This window comes from Vespa mandarinia, chromosome 15 (genome assembly GCF_050613455.1).
Source record: "Vespa mandarinia isolate Hongniang chromosome 15, ASM5061345v1, whole genome shotgun sequence".
Classification (NCBI taxonomy): Eukaryota; Metazoa; Arthropoda; class Insecta; order Hymenoptera; family Vespidae; genus Vespa; species Vespa mandarinia.
The window spans coordinates 962,501-977,742 of record NC_140824.1 but is presented as its reverse complement, the minus strand read 5'-3'; the positions used below and the strand labels follow the sequence as shown (position 1 = coordinate 977,742).

The window sequence follows — 15,242 nt, the reverse complement described above, 5'->3', positions numbered from 1 at the left end:
GCGCACTTCTCACGGATTCGAAGTAGTATACGTGGACTGTCGCCCCCGGTACGACCCCGGAACGTACGATTCGTATTGTGCGCGATCGCGGAACGAACGATCGCTACACGATCTCCCGCTGCTAGATCGCCAGATCGGCGATCCCGCCGGTACAGCGATCTATTGATCGCGAACAACGATCCACACACGAGGCCGCGCCGTTATCAGAGACTCGCATCGATATCTTCCTACGTTTCCATCTATGCGGAAGTGATTTCTCTCTCGTCGTTGATAAAACGACGATCTAATTGCCGCTTCGTTTATGCGCTTTTCTTTTACGAGCAGTTGATCTTTTTTTTCTTCTTTTTTTTTTTTTTTTTTTTTTCTTTTCTTTTTCTTTCTTCTTTTTTTTTTAGCTATTCCTCTTTCTAAAATGTATATTACGTCTTTAATATATATGCTCTAGAAATTATGAAAGTGAAGAGAAAAAAAAAAAGAAAAGAAAACGAAAGAATTGAGAAATAAAGGAGAGAAAAATCATGCGAACTCTAATTTGCACGAGAGATTAAATGAGATCCTCTAGATGGATCGTAAAATTCGATCTTCTCAATTCTGGTCTTATTAAAGGGTTTGCGCAACAACGTCCTATTAAACCCCCATGGAAAATAATTAAAATTAACCATTCGTTCTTAGATTCAACATCTCGATTACGTCGGTCAATTTCGATCTCTTGGTACTCACAAATATGCACATGCCAGTGTTATGTGTGTCCGCTTTAGAGTTAACGATAGAGATTCAGACACGTACTTGTGCCGTGGCCGTTAATTGAAATCATCCGCATTTCGCGCTCACCACGTATATCGGCTCCACCCTGAAACTTTCTTTTTTTTTTAGCAATTACTATAAACTATATGTACCAGGTGCGTTAATCGTTATACGATTCTGATTTTCTTTTTTTTCCTTCCTTGTTTCACTATGATATTTATATTTCGGACAAATATCATTTATACGTTTCCCGTCGCGCTCAGTCGGCCATGACTGATAAACACGGAAATCTGGTAATAAAAGTCGCGAAATAAAAAAACGTTTTGAATGAAAAAAAAAAAAAAAAAAAAAAAAAAATAACTTCGATTCTTACACGAATTATTTATACTTATTTATTATTACGATTGAAATATTCTATTTAATATGTATATCGAAAAATAATTCAGAATGCGACGAGAGAAAGAAAGGAAAAAAAAAGAAGAAAGAGGGAGAGAGAGAGAGAGCGAGGGGGGGGGGTAGGTAGTCGTTTTAGGGATACCTGTTGACTTAGGTGAGCGTATAATATGAGCGCGTGAAGAAAGGTCCGGACAAAAGGATGTGGGGAGTGGGGAGGAATGGTCGTAATTCGTGCCTATAAGATCCGAACAAGAATTCATCTCCCTCACCCCTCTCTTTCTCTCTCTCTCTCTCTCTCTCTCTCTCTGTCTCCCTTTCTTTCTCTCTCTTTCTCTGTCTCATCTCAACGTTACTATCCTCTCTTCTCTATTTATCCCAGATAAACAAAGGATAGAAGAACGCCCGTCGTGAAAGTTCCCCTGCTCTCTAATTGTCAACGATGTTTTTAAGATTCTCTGAGAAAAAGTTTCAAGAGTATCTTTTGCAAAAATTCGATGGGGAGGGGGAGAAAAAAAAGAAAAAACGAAAAAGGAGAAAAAAAAGAAAGAAAGAAAAAAAAAGAAAAAGAATACAAGGTATATCGGAGAAAATCGGCTTTTCCCTTGACACCGTTCAGCTTTCCCCCTTCCCCTCCTTCTGCCCTCCCCCCCCTCTCTCTCTCTCTCTTTTTCTGTCGCTTCTTCTCATAGCTGTAAGCTTAGATAACTTTATTTTCCATCCACGACAAAATCGTTCTACGAGCTGGACACTTTCTTTTCTTGGGTATAAAAGGGAATGACTAAAATACGTGTTGGTAAGAACGGCGGTGCCCTTGGCGTTGTAAGAGAAAGAGAGAGAGAGAAAAAAAGAAGAAGAAAAAGAAGGAGTAAGCGAAGAAGAAGAAGGAGTACTAGAAGAAGAAGAAGAAGAAGAAGAAGAAGAAAAGGAAGAAAGGAGGGTCGGAAGAGTACGGAAGAGGGTCGTAGACGAGGCTGAGGTTAATGAGTTTGCTACTGCCTGTCACGAATAAAGGTACAGGTACTGCTGGCTGTACTGAAATAGGTAGGTATAGGTACACATACCAAGATTGCTTCTATCTAAGAGTATAACAGTTCTAACGTGGTGTATACGCGTGGTTTCCACGATGCATCCCCATTGGTTGGACCGATCTTCGGCACGAATTACCAGCTGGAAGGGGGCAAAGAGCAAACCACTCGCCGGCAAGATGGCGCCTGTTCTAAATTCAAAACAAGACGCTGCTTAGCATATACATATCCCGTGCTCTTGGCCGACGCGGGCGCGCGAGCGCGCGCGCTCACGCTATGACATTCGCAATTCAAATCGTACATTTCTATTACCATTTTAATTCAAGGACACTCGGTCGTCGCGAAGCATTGGCCTCCGGTAGTTGACTACCGATCGCCGAGTTCTTCTTTTATCCCTTCGTTTCGAGTTTTCACAATGAAATCGATTAAAAAGCAAAAACGATAAAAAGATAACTGATGTAATCCGTCAATGTTTATCGACGATGAGAAATAACACGAGTGTTTAATCGATATTTGTTTGTAGAAAATGTTAAAAAAAAAAAAAAGAAAAAAAAGAAAACAAAAGAAAAAAGAGAAAAGTCTTTAAGCAACGACATCGAATTAAATTACAGGTACCACCACAGAAACCCATCGAAGGTAAGGGTTTAAGGAATTGGATGGTATCCATCGAACATCTGGCGAAACCCTTTTAGATGCGGTTCCCGGATTTGTTCGCTAGAAAACTGACTCGTTCCCGCGAATTTATGTGCGACGTCAGATTAAGGGACAACCCTCCTACCTTTCTATCCTATTCGAGGGCAAACCCGCCATTGTATGTCACTTCCGTTTACTCGGTTACGCATAACAAGATCCTCGGGATTTCATGGTTACCATACGAAAAAAAAGAGAATAAGATGAGCGTGTCCGTGTCCGTATCTTTTTCTATGTGTGCGCGTGAAAGAGAGACACGATTCTAAGCACGTTTTTACCATACGTCGTTAATGACACGTAGTTGTTGTCGATGGCCGACAATGTTCACGACAGATGTTCACGCTTCGACTTTCATATTCTCCCTTTATAGTTTGGATACTATAAAAAGATTTCGATCGTTTTATTTTCTAAGATGAAATGCCCGATTTTAATCTTAGAAAATCTTTTGGACGAATTCATTCAATATGTGGATCGTTTAAACAATATCAAGATGACCTAAATCGGATTTTGTTAAAAGTAAATGGAACAAAAAAAAATAAATAAATAAATAAAAAATATGCAACGGCATGTTCGATTGAAAATTAGAATAAAGATTTATTGGCCAATAAAAGCCAATGAGGAATAAATAAATTATATCACCTTCGATTAAACGTATTTACGGATAATATTTTCAAGAACACGTAAATGCAGCATTTGTCCTCATTGCAAGTGCAATTAACGTTCTTTCGATCACCCGTTAGAGTACCGACGTAAAGAGAGCGTGACTGACCAGACGGCCTTAAAGCTGCCTTCTATGATCGTTTTCTTTTTCTTTCTGGCGTTCTTAACTTCGTTTTCTTTTTCTTTTTTTCGTACGTTTTCCTTCTTATTTCAGGAAAAAACGAATAACTCGCGACATTGTCGGCGAGCTCGTAATGTCTAAATCGTACTAATCTCGGTGGTACAATAAATCCGATTGAGATCGTTTCTAGAGAAAAAAAAAAAAAAAAGGAACTTGTGTTGGAAAAAAAAAATGACAAGAAAGGTACTAGGATATTTTTTTGTTTTTATTTTCTTGTTTTCTTTCCTTATTTTTATCCTCACTCTCTCCTCCCGCATCATACCTTAGCCTATCCCACCCCACCTCATCCCACTCCACCTTTGCCTTGGAACATGCTCGATGTGATTAATCATGCCGATTACTGACCAATCGTTCGCAATCGTATGCAATGACTCCTGAGGCTCTCCTCTAACAGCCTAGCCTCTTCTCTTATTAATGACATTCCGGTCGGCATCGGTAGTCACCCTGACGTCGATTCATAACTAGAAATTAACAAGGTCATGATGAATAGCTCGTTCGACTAGTAGATTCGACGAGAGGTAGAACTTTATAACTGTTGAGCTTTAAACGTGTTTAGGTAGATAGGTAGGTAGGTATATAGTTAGGTAGATAGGTAGGTAGGTAGGTAGGTAGGTAGTTAAGTAGATAGTTAGGTAGGTAGATGGGTAGGGTACGTGTAACGAGGGTGGAAGGGAACTGAAAAGAGGTAAGCTAATTGAAAACTGATAATTTCTCCAGTGATTTCTTAGACAAGGGATTATATATATATATATATAAATTCGACAAAAGAACGAAATGTCATGAATTTCATTTTAAAAGTTTCATTTTCCCATGGGATGAGATAAAATTTGAAAGGAATATAAAAGAAAGGAAAAAGGAAAACAAAATAGAAAAGGATTGTCTCTTGAGAGTACAGATATAAGAGAAGAAAGACCAGGAGGAAGAAGATGAACAAGGAGAGGAAGAAAAAGAAAAAGAAGAAGAAGAAGAAGACGGAGTAGAAGAAAACGTCACTTGGGTTTATCGAAGGAAACTAAAACGTCCATTTTCGTTGTGGCTTCGACAATGACCGACTCGGTTGACTGGTTCGAAGCCGACAATGGAGTCAAAATCATCGCTTGAAAAAGAAGGGTCCTTTACCAACTAAGTCGAGTTCCAGATCGCAAGATAAATTTCGCATTTGTAAAAGAGAAAAAGAAAGAGAGAGAGAGAGAGAGAGAGAGAGAGAGAGAGAGAAAGAGAAAGAGGGGGAGGGAGAGATCGTGCTCGAAGAAAAAGTAGGAGGATTCGAGCGAATCGTATGAACGATGTATTTCTTTGCAAAGTTTCCAAAGAAAGGGAACTACAATGAATCGCGGTGATGCTCGCTTTATTCTCATAATTGTCACGTCCATCCGCGACAATACATGGTAGCTACTCGACCTGAACACCCAAAACGATTTCTTCGACGATAAACGACGAACGAATAGACACGTGACATTTCCTTCGAGTGACCACTCGACGAGAAAAAGATCGATATCTTATCGTCGAATTCTCCTACAAATACAATAATACAATGAATTATTTTCTATTATGTATACTATTCTATCGTACTTCTTATGGAAAATATTCTATAATTCTATAGTACTATATATATATATATATATATAGGATATAATATAGAACAATATATAGGTAGATATATATATATATATAGATAGATAGATATATATATATATATATATATAGGTAGATATATATAGAACAATAAATACACTCTTCTCTCGAAAAACATTTTCTCATCAAAAACGAGTCACTGCGTGGTCTTTCCATAGAAGGAGCTCTGCTTATAGAAGAAAGAAGGAGAGAATGGCCGAGAGAAAGAAAAGAGCTTACACGTCCTCCCGTAAGTGGTGCAACGATCCGTTTATGCACCTGAACGACACGACGATCCTCGTAGGACCGCGATCTTTACGAGCGCGATACGTTCGCGAGGAAAATATTATTCCGAAGTCGGGATAGTGGTGGTCTTGTCTTTCTCTCTCTCTCTCTCTCTCTCTCCCTTTCTCTCTCCCTTTCTCTCTCTTTTTCTTTTTTTCTCTTTTTCTCTTTCTTTCTTTCGAAGAAGGGAGCGAAGGAACGAGCAGGTATACTATATCCACGGGTGCAGACACGCTCAGTGTTACGATAATATTTTCTCTCGAAATAGAGGCTACTTACGATGCACTCGCCTCCTCGTGTGTGGTCCGCGAACTGGACACGAGACTCTCCGATATGCGGCAGTGAGGGAGAAAGAAAGAGAAAGGAAAGAGAGAGAGAGAGAGAGAGAGAGAGAGACAGAGAAAAAGAGAGAAAGAAGACGGAGAAGAGATAACAGGAATACACTTCTAGAGATCGTGAATCCACCCGTAGAGCACGATCGGTGAATTTCTCATTGGTTTGTATCGAGAGGAGAATATTCGCACGATGAAAACGGCATTTAAAGATAAATTCGATGCTTTTCATTTTAGTGCCGCGAATTATATCGATAAATTCTTCTTGAAAGGGTCAGAGATTAAAAGGGATTGGTACGGGAAGAGACGGGGGTGGAATAGGTTGGGGTAAGATGGAATGAGGTACTTTTTCTTCTTTCTTTCTCTCCTTTTTCTTTTCTTTTTCTTTCTCTTTTTTTTTCCTTTCTTTTTTTCTTCTTTCTTCGAATTTTTCATAACGACGAAAGTACAATTGTGTACATAAAGTTGGAAATGATTTTTCATCCGATAACAAACGTTTTCGTTCTTTCACGTTAAATCCTTTATCATTGTCGAAGATTCTATGGGATCCTGTCGTCTTGGTTGACCTGACCATAACGTAGTATACGCCATCTAGCGAGACAACCAAGGACAAGCTGTCCTCTCTCTCTCTCAAAGGATCACCACCCTTGGTCAATATCCTTTTACAATCGAATTTTACGAGATCGAGTCAAACTAATATTCTTTTCTCGATCTTTTAACAATAAATCATACGTATCATTTATAATTAATTAACATTTAATGTTATTAATAACAACTATAATAATTCCTATCAAAAAAAGAAATAAGAAAAAAAAAAATAAATAGAAAATCTAAGTTTTTTAATGCAATCTAAATACGGGAGTACAAATTTTTTCTTGAGGTGGAAGGGAAAATTGTCTTCTTTTCTTTTTCTTTCTTTTTCTTTTCTTTTCTTTTTTTTTTTTTTTTTATGAAATCGGTGGATCGTTTTCGATCGCAGGAGAACGATTTCAGATAAAACTGACGTAAGCCAGTGCTGACGTGCTCGGGGGAAAAATAAAAAAAAAAGAAAAAGTAATACATACCTACTTGGTTACTTGGATTACCTACCATTTCTCTCCGTCCTTTTTCAATCCCACTTGAAACTTGACATACCTCTATCTACCGATAGCAGAACGACTCCGGGGATCTTAGACGTATGACGTGGGAGTAATTGCGACACGTTGAACACGACAACGAGCGAGCACCGCACGACCTTGCGCTCATCTTCCCTCTAAGGCGCAACTACTGGGACCGAGAACGACGAACGAGAAGAAATAGAAGCCTTTGTGCCTACGATCAATTACGATATATATATATATATATAAATTTGTATGTGTATATATATTATATATATAGATATATCCAGGTTTGCTGTTATTTTCCTTGCCTAACAAAGTATATTAAAAAATTGGACGATTAATGCTATTTACGAATTCCAAGATTTTTCATTCATCCAATTAATATATTCTTACCTTTCTTAACACTATCATCATCTTAATACTTTCACCATCTGAAAAAACATCTGATAATACGAAGTTATTAATAATCAGAGATACAAACAGGATGTATTTTATTAAATTTTATACGACAAAAAATATTAATATTAAATCGATATTATTTTCATATATTATCTGTATTTAATAAAATAAATTCTCTAATCTTTTTAAGTTTAAAAAGTTGCCTTGATTTTTAATCCAAAGAGGGATTAAAAATATATACATATATATATATATATATAGTATTATATAAAGATGCAGGTTGTTAGAAACGTAACAAGATGATGAGTGGAATGGGTGAAGGAGGGGTGGAAGGAAGGAGGCTCTTCAAAGGCGGTGACGAAACACATAACGCGACGATGGCTCGCGCAGAAGCGCGAAGAAGCATCTCTTGTATCACTGGATGATCTTGAACTAACACCTTTCAGGGCATATTCAGCCATTTATTACGGACATGAGGTGTTCCAATAATTGCGCAAACGCGACGAGATTGCCTGCATACGTAAGTCATCGGTAATCGTTGCCGAAGAGTCTCCTTCTATTTCTATCTTTCTCTCTCTCTCTCTCTCTCTCTCTCTCTCTCTTTTCAACACGAGGATAAAATCTACGCTACGTGCCATACCAACCTACGACGCTTTTTTTTACTTATACTTCTACTTCTATTTCTGTATCTCTGGCAAACAAGTAAGAAGAGAGAAAAAAGAAAAAATAAAAAAAGATATAAAAAGAAAAAAGGAAAAAGAATGGCAAAGGAGAGACGGAAAAAGAATATATGTTGCTTGACTCTTCGATGTACTTGTCATTTCCAGCCGATGGATAGCACGGTCGTGCCCATTATGGTTAACGCGACTATAAATTATTGGAATGAGTATATCACGCCGGGCGCATCGGTTCTAGTCAAGAGGAAGAGAGAGACAGACAGAGAGAGGGAGAGAGAGAGAGAGAGAGAGAGAAAAAGAGATAAGATCGATAGCCAGAGCGAATAGATCGAGAAAAATCATTGAAGATGCTACGAAGATTCCATCGATGGATCTCCGAGGCGTAAAGCATTATTTCCATGCATCGTGAAAATCTTTCAGGAGAGAAAGAGAGAAAAAGAGAAAGAGAGAAAGAGAAAAAGAGAGAATGAGAGAGAGAGAGAGAGAGAGAGAGACGGATAGATAAAAGGAAACTCAGAGTTTCGCAAATTGGTACTGCCGAAGATCTTATCTACCAACACGAACGACCTTATCTCGATCGAAGGCGCGTTCGCGAGTTCACGATGCTTTCCTCGATCTCTTCTTCTTCTTCTCTTTCTTCTTCTTCTTCTTCTTCTTCTTCTTCTTCTTTCTCTTTATTCGGACAGTAAGATGAAGGAAAATAAAAAAAAAAAATTAAAAGGCAAAAGTATTGAAAAAAAGAGATTACCAAGAAAATATTTATGAAAGAAAAAAAACAACGAAGAGAAAAGACGCGAGCAAGGAGAACGAAAAGAGAGGAAGAAGGGTGATAAGTAAATTAAAAAAAAAAGAAAAAAAGAAAGAAAAAAAGGGAGATAAATAATTCACTACTACTACTACTACTACTGCTACTACTACTATTACTATTACTATTACTATTACTATTACTACTACTCACGGTACTTGATCGCAAAGTCGGCGCACACCTAGCCAAAGAGAAATGTTATGCGTACCGAAAGCTCATGGTAATAAGCGTTGTTATTGACACAGCTGCGACCAACCGTTGGAACTTTCTTTCCTTCCCGTTAAAGAAGATTCACTTTGGCCGAGTATAAATCGTGCTCGTACCTTTTAAACGCTTACAAGAAAAATATAATGTGATATGAGTTGCGAAGGATATAAAAAAACAAAATAAAAGAAAGAAAAAAAAGAGAGAGAGAAAAGAAAGAAAGAAACGCATAAAAATCCACTTTCCCGATGCACATTGTTCCCTGACTTCTGTCGTCACCGTCCCACCCACTCTACCTCCCTCCTTATGTCCTCCTATATCTCATCCAGGTGGCAAGCTATTAAATTTGATTATTGGATTTTTATACGATTAAACCACTTCTAGATTTTCAAAGCAATAATATATATATATATATATATATATGGAACGATGGAAGAAGGATAATTATAGGGATGATTTAAAAAAAAAAAAAGAAAGAAAAAAGAAAAGAAAACAAACAAACAAAATGACAAAAATATCGTACGTATGTATGTTAGAGAGAGCTATCTCAATCGATATATTGTATATTTTCGATTCGATATTAATATTATTGTTAAAAAAAGAAAAAAAAAAAGAACAGAAAATCTTAATAAAACGAATAATAAGTTCTTCGTGAATTTCTTTGTCGAATCGAGATCGATTCTCGATCGGGAAAATACGAAAGAAACACGAAGCGCGAATTCGTGGTTACGTACGTGGGGAATCGTTGTTGGGTGCCCCGTGCGAATCCATACGGCGGTATAATTCAGTGAGGTTGACTCTTGAATGGACCGACCTCCTTGTAAAAGGCTCACGACGAGAGCCAGCAATAGAGGCGGCTGAATGGGCGGTACTATATTCGTACGAGCATAAAAAAGTCGATAAAAAAGTCGAATTTATCGAGCTGAAATTCCAGCCGATATAAACAATCCGCGAAGGACTACTTCTCTCTCTCTCTCTTTTTTTTCTACCTCCTTCTTCCTCTCTCTCATTCTTTTTTTCTCTCTATTTCGCTCTATTCGCCGCTTACAAAGAACGTTAGAGAAGAACGTATCGATCTTTTCGAGTGAACGAAACGAACAATTGACCGATCGATTAAATTGAAAAACTTTGCACGAGGATCTTCTTTCCGAAGACTATAATTGCACGTTCGCTTGTTCTCATCTCTCTCTCTCTCTCTCTTTCTTCTCTTTTTCTCTCTTTCCCTCTATCCCTCTCTTTTTTGCACGAAAAAAAAAGCAAAGAGATTGTTACATCGACTTACCGGGAGCTAACGTAGACTCGACGTATCGAAGAGTTTGTGTGCGACTTTAAATGGGCATTGACACGATCGCCACTTAGGAATTATCTCCTTAACGATTACATTGTTAATCAACGAACCCATCTTCCCTTCTTTTTTTCTTCTCTCCTCCACCTCCTCTTCCTGCTCCTCCTCCTCTCGACCAATCGCTGCACCTTTTCTTTTCCTAATTAAAATGAGAACAAAAGGATAGTTTCTTTTTTCTTTGTTTATATATATATATATATATATATCCTCTTTATTTCTAAAATTGAAAATTCTTTTTTCTTTCTCTTTTTCTTTCTTTCCTTTCAGTCCCGTACGATTCGGAGAATCCTTTCATTTCCGCACGATTCGGAAAGAAATAATAATAAGAAGAAGGAGAGTATTGTGCGTTTGGAATAACTACGTTTTGTCGTTCGGTCGTAATAGAAAACTATGAATATCATTATAATAATCCTTTTGAAAAGACACCGTCAGAGAAAGCGAGCTTAACTTAATGGTTTTAGAAATCTACATTGTCTCTTCGTTAAACGTCAACATAATAGAAAATGTTCATTCGTATTTTCACGTTATGTAGGTAGGTTAGACTCGTTCCAATGATAATAATATTAAATTATCGTTATTGAAAACTAAATGAAAAAAAAATATTTCTCGCACGAATTTTCATAAGTTTTTAATAAATACAACGTACGTATATATTTATATGTAGTACTATGCATAGTAGCGTATAACATCAAAGTTAAAGAAATCTATGAATATCATTAAATAATATATGCATTCTGCGGTTATCCCGGTCCTTCCAGCGTACGGACGAACGGCATCGAAAGTAAAATTTACGACTATGCAATTCTTGAGCTGCACAGTTACGTTATATACCTTATAGTATAGTATCTACAACTGGTAGGTAGCTAGGTAGGTAGATAGGTAGAGTATTTTAACGAAGAACTTATACATTTTATCGGAATGTCATTTAAAAGATTTAATTACCTTGATGTGTGGACCGAACGTAGAAGAAGAAGAAGAGAAACAAAAAGACAAGGAAAAAGAAGGAAGAGAGAGAGAGAGAGAGAGAGAGAGAATAGTAAAAGATCAGAGCTAAAATCAGTAGGGTAATTATTCTTCGAGTAAACGACATTTAGAATCTTTCCGAAACGTCGTTTAGTCCTAAACGTTTCTAGGGAAATAAAAAGAAAAAAAAAAAAAAAAAAAAAAAAAACAAATAAAGAAAGAAATAAAAAAGAAAAGGTAGCTGAGATAGCGATACTTTAGGTAGGTATATAGATAGATAGATACGTAGGTAGGTAGGTAGGTTAGATAGGTAGATACATAAGTTCGAGTAGCTTGCTGCGAATCGTCTCGCTTGGTTGTACGTACACATTGTAGGTACAACCATATTCTGCGGTTTTTCTGCGACCTTTCGTGATCGGGGACAAGACACGTTGGACGTAAAATTCACGAGCGTAACTTTTACGGTCCCGTGGACATTCTCACGTTGTTGCCGATACGAAGAAAGGAAGGAAAGGAAAGGAAAGGAAAGAAAGGAAGATAGAAAGATAGAAAGGAAGGTAGAAAGGAAGGAAGGAAGGAAGGAAGGAAGGAAGGAAGGAAGGAAGGAAGGAAGGAAGGAAGCTGCTCTTGGATGCTGGGTCCAGCAGTCTCTGAACGCGTGTGGGCGCTATTTTACGACGGAAAGCCCGGCCAACGGCGATCGTTTTACGCGAAAACGACTTTTTGCCTTCCGGCCTGGCTATGTGCGTGCGGTCGAGCCATTCGCTCGTAATAACGAGACCCGATGGGACGACACAGTTTGTCGGAGGGTAGAACGACGTGCAGCCTTTCGAGATTCTCCTTCTCCTCTTCCTTCTTATTCTTTTACTCCACCATCTTCTTCGTCTCCTTCTTTACCATCACCTCCTCCTCCCTCATCTACCTCCTACTCCTTCTCGTTCTCCTCTTCTTCGCGTCTTCTTATTCTTATTCTTCTTTGGGATCTACAGTAGCTCGTCCGTTACTACTACTGTCCGCGTTCATTGTCGTCTCCTCTTACGAGCAATAGCTATGCTATCGCCGTTTACAAGAGTTACCTGATAAACGTAGATTTGCGACTAACCTTTTCCATTCCACTCTATCGATCGATCGATCGATCGATCGATCTTTCCATACTATTTATTCCTCCCTTTTTAACTACCGTTTTTCTCTGACTCATCCATAATGTCTGCTACTTGATATTTTTTTTCTTTTCCATTTTTCCTTCGTTTCTCTTTTCTTCTTTTCTTTCTTTCTTCTTTTTTTCGTCTTCTTCTTCTTCTTCTTTCAACGTTCAAATTATATAACGCAAAGATCATTTTTCAAACGATCACATTAGAACTTGCTAACATTTCAATGGACGAATTTTCCTAATCGATAAATCCCACTTAAATTACACCGTTATTATATCGCTAATATTTCTCCCGAGAGTTTCGAGATACATTGATTGACATGCTCGAGTAAATGTATCAACGAGAGGAAAAGATAGATGTATAGATAGAGATAAAAAGATAGATAGATAGATAGAGATAGAGAGAGAGAGAGAGAGAGAGAGAGAGGGAGAGAGAGAGAGAGAAAGAGAAGATACTCGAATGATCATTATCATTCGCGAACGGTACAAGCTGTAACCGTGCTGGTAATAATAACGATGCAACATCCGAGCATACATACATACATACATACATACATACATATATATATATAAACGTACATACGTATTACCTATGTTATAATGTCGAAGAGAATGGCGGAACGTGTATGCTCATCGAGGCAACTAAAATCCTTGAAAGCGAGCAAGAATTTATCCTGACCGAAGGATAATCATGCGAATGATCCAAAACAAAATGTATGTAATATTTTTCTATTTCTTTCATCAAAATCGTTCGATTGACAAAGTTTGTGAAACGTTTTCCCTATTTTTATATATATATACACACACACACACACATATATATATGTGTATATGTATGCACGTATATATAAATAATCATTACAAATCCTTTTTCAGAGTCATCAAAGTTAACGATGAATTTCGTAAATCAATAAAACGTCACGTCGAAGTTGAACCGTCTCTCGTGGATTTCTCCAATCGATCGATTTACGATCTATGTTAGAGAATAAATAAAGCCGTTCGATCGTTAACACCGCCTTCGAAATAGTCGTATGGTTTATCCTTAATCTATCTTATCGATCGTGGAACACGAAAGCTCCTATGGGATCAAGAGTTCACAGGGTAAATCCAGTTGAATCTTCTAACTTCTTCTTGCGTTAGTGAGAAAGACACAAGCATATGCTCGAATATAATGCCAGAACGTAAAGCATCGATAGGTGGCATATCTCTTGGATATCTCTTTAACACGCCGTAGAAATAACTTTATCAAGAGAAATCGAGATCTCGTATTCTACGAATCCCTGAATGCATTAACATTATACCTATGTCTATATATACATACACACACATATATATATATATATATATATATATATATATAGTACTATGAATAACAGACATGAACACGTTTCTACAAAAGCATATGTTTCGTACATAGCATATGTCCAGTTGCGTTTTGCACAATGCGCGGTTAGGGAAAAATCATCGTATAGGAAAAATCAAAATGTATTGAATTTTGCCGAAGTGTTAACAATATACGGTCATTATAATACGACGGTAAAAATTAAAATCGTTAGATCTAATCTAAAACGTAAGACTGTCTGGCAAAGGGGAATGGTGGGGAGGAAAAGGACCATAATCGTTTGAGATTTTATACGAGGAAAATCTTTAGACTTTTTCCCTATTGAATTTTCCAATGATACGAAATGAAATAAGAAACTTAAATACGAGATAATAATATTTGACGGAGTTATTTATAATTTTCTATAGTATAACGTAAAAGAAAAGAGAAGAGAAGAAAAGAGAGAAAAGAAGAGAATAGAAATAGGAATGGTGAGGAATATCTGTTCATCGCTGAAGGTCGCCGTAAAATTCCAAAGGAGTTAAGGTCGCAGTCGTAAAGAACTCAGCAAGACCGAATACTATAATACATGCCTTGCTTCCGCTTGAGTATCTATTTGCTGAAATCAAACGAATGTGTGAATATGCGCACGAGCCTCTATCACCATAAGCAATGAATTCATTCACTCGATATCTATGTATATACATGTGTAGGTATTGAATTTACCGTATGTTAACTTATATCACTTTAAAGATTTTATCAATCGGTATAGATATAGATATCTTTACGATACATCTCCACCTTGCCCCTTTGCCCTATCGATATCATCAAATCTATTTGACACGTTGATATATAATTTAATCATTGATTTCATTATGATCTATTCTTAGATAAATAATTCTAATATTAGTCACGAAACTTCGAACTGTTGACACGAATCAACCATCGGACTTTTTTTTTCAACTTTCATTAATTTCATTGATCATTTACATCGTCGATATCATTACGTCGAATCATGAAACGAATAAACGTCGTACACGAACGACTCGACGATTATTTATTGAATTGGATATCTGATGATAAAAAAAAATAAGATCTGATCTAGTAGGTAAGTAGTATTCAATGAGTTCTTTTATTATGAGAGGGAGGAAAATGAACAAACAGAAAAAGAAAAGAAAAAGAGAGAGTATCATTACGAGAGATTAGCAATAAAAAAAAAAAAAAAAAAAAAAAGAAGAAAATAAATAATAAGAAAAAAAGTAAGAATTCTTCTAACGATCTATCTCTTCCATTTAACTCCAGCAATCGATTCCGATCGAGTTCCAGACTTGCGTAGCGTTTGTCGTGTAAA

The 15,242-nt window shown here is 37.2% G+C and overlaps 1 long non-coding RNA gene across 1 annotated transcript in view; it reads right to left on the bottom strand.

Annotated features, from left to right (window-relative positions):
* Window positions 1–7,653: 7,653 nt before the first annotated feature.
* The window catches only part of LOC118444643 (uncharacterized), a 131,812-nt gene continuing 124,223 nt past the window's right edge, over window positions 7,654–15,242 (bottom strand). Inside the window, exons 4-5 of the long non-coding RNA XR_014983008.1 lie at window positions 10,395–10,596; window positions 7,654–9,241 (exon numbers count right to left, since the gene is read on the bottom strand). This is a non-coding gene — a long non-coding RNA (uncharacterized LOC118444643). The remainder of the gene's footprint in view (window positions 9,242–10,394; window positions 10,597–15,242) is intronic.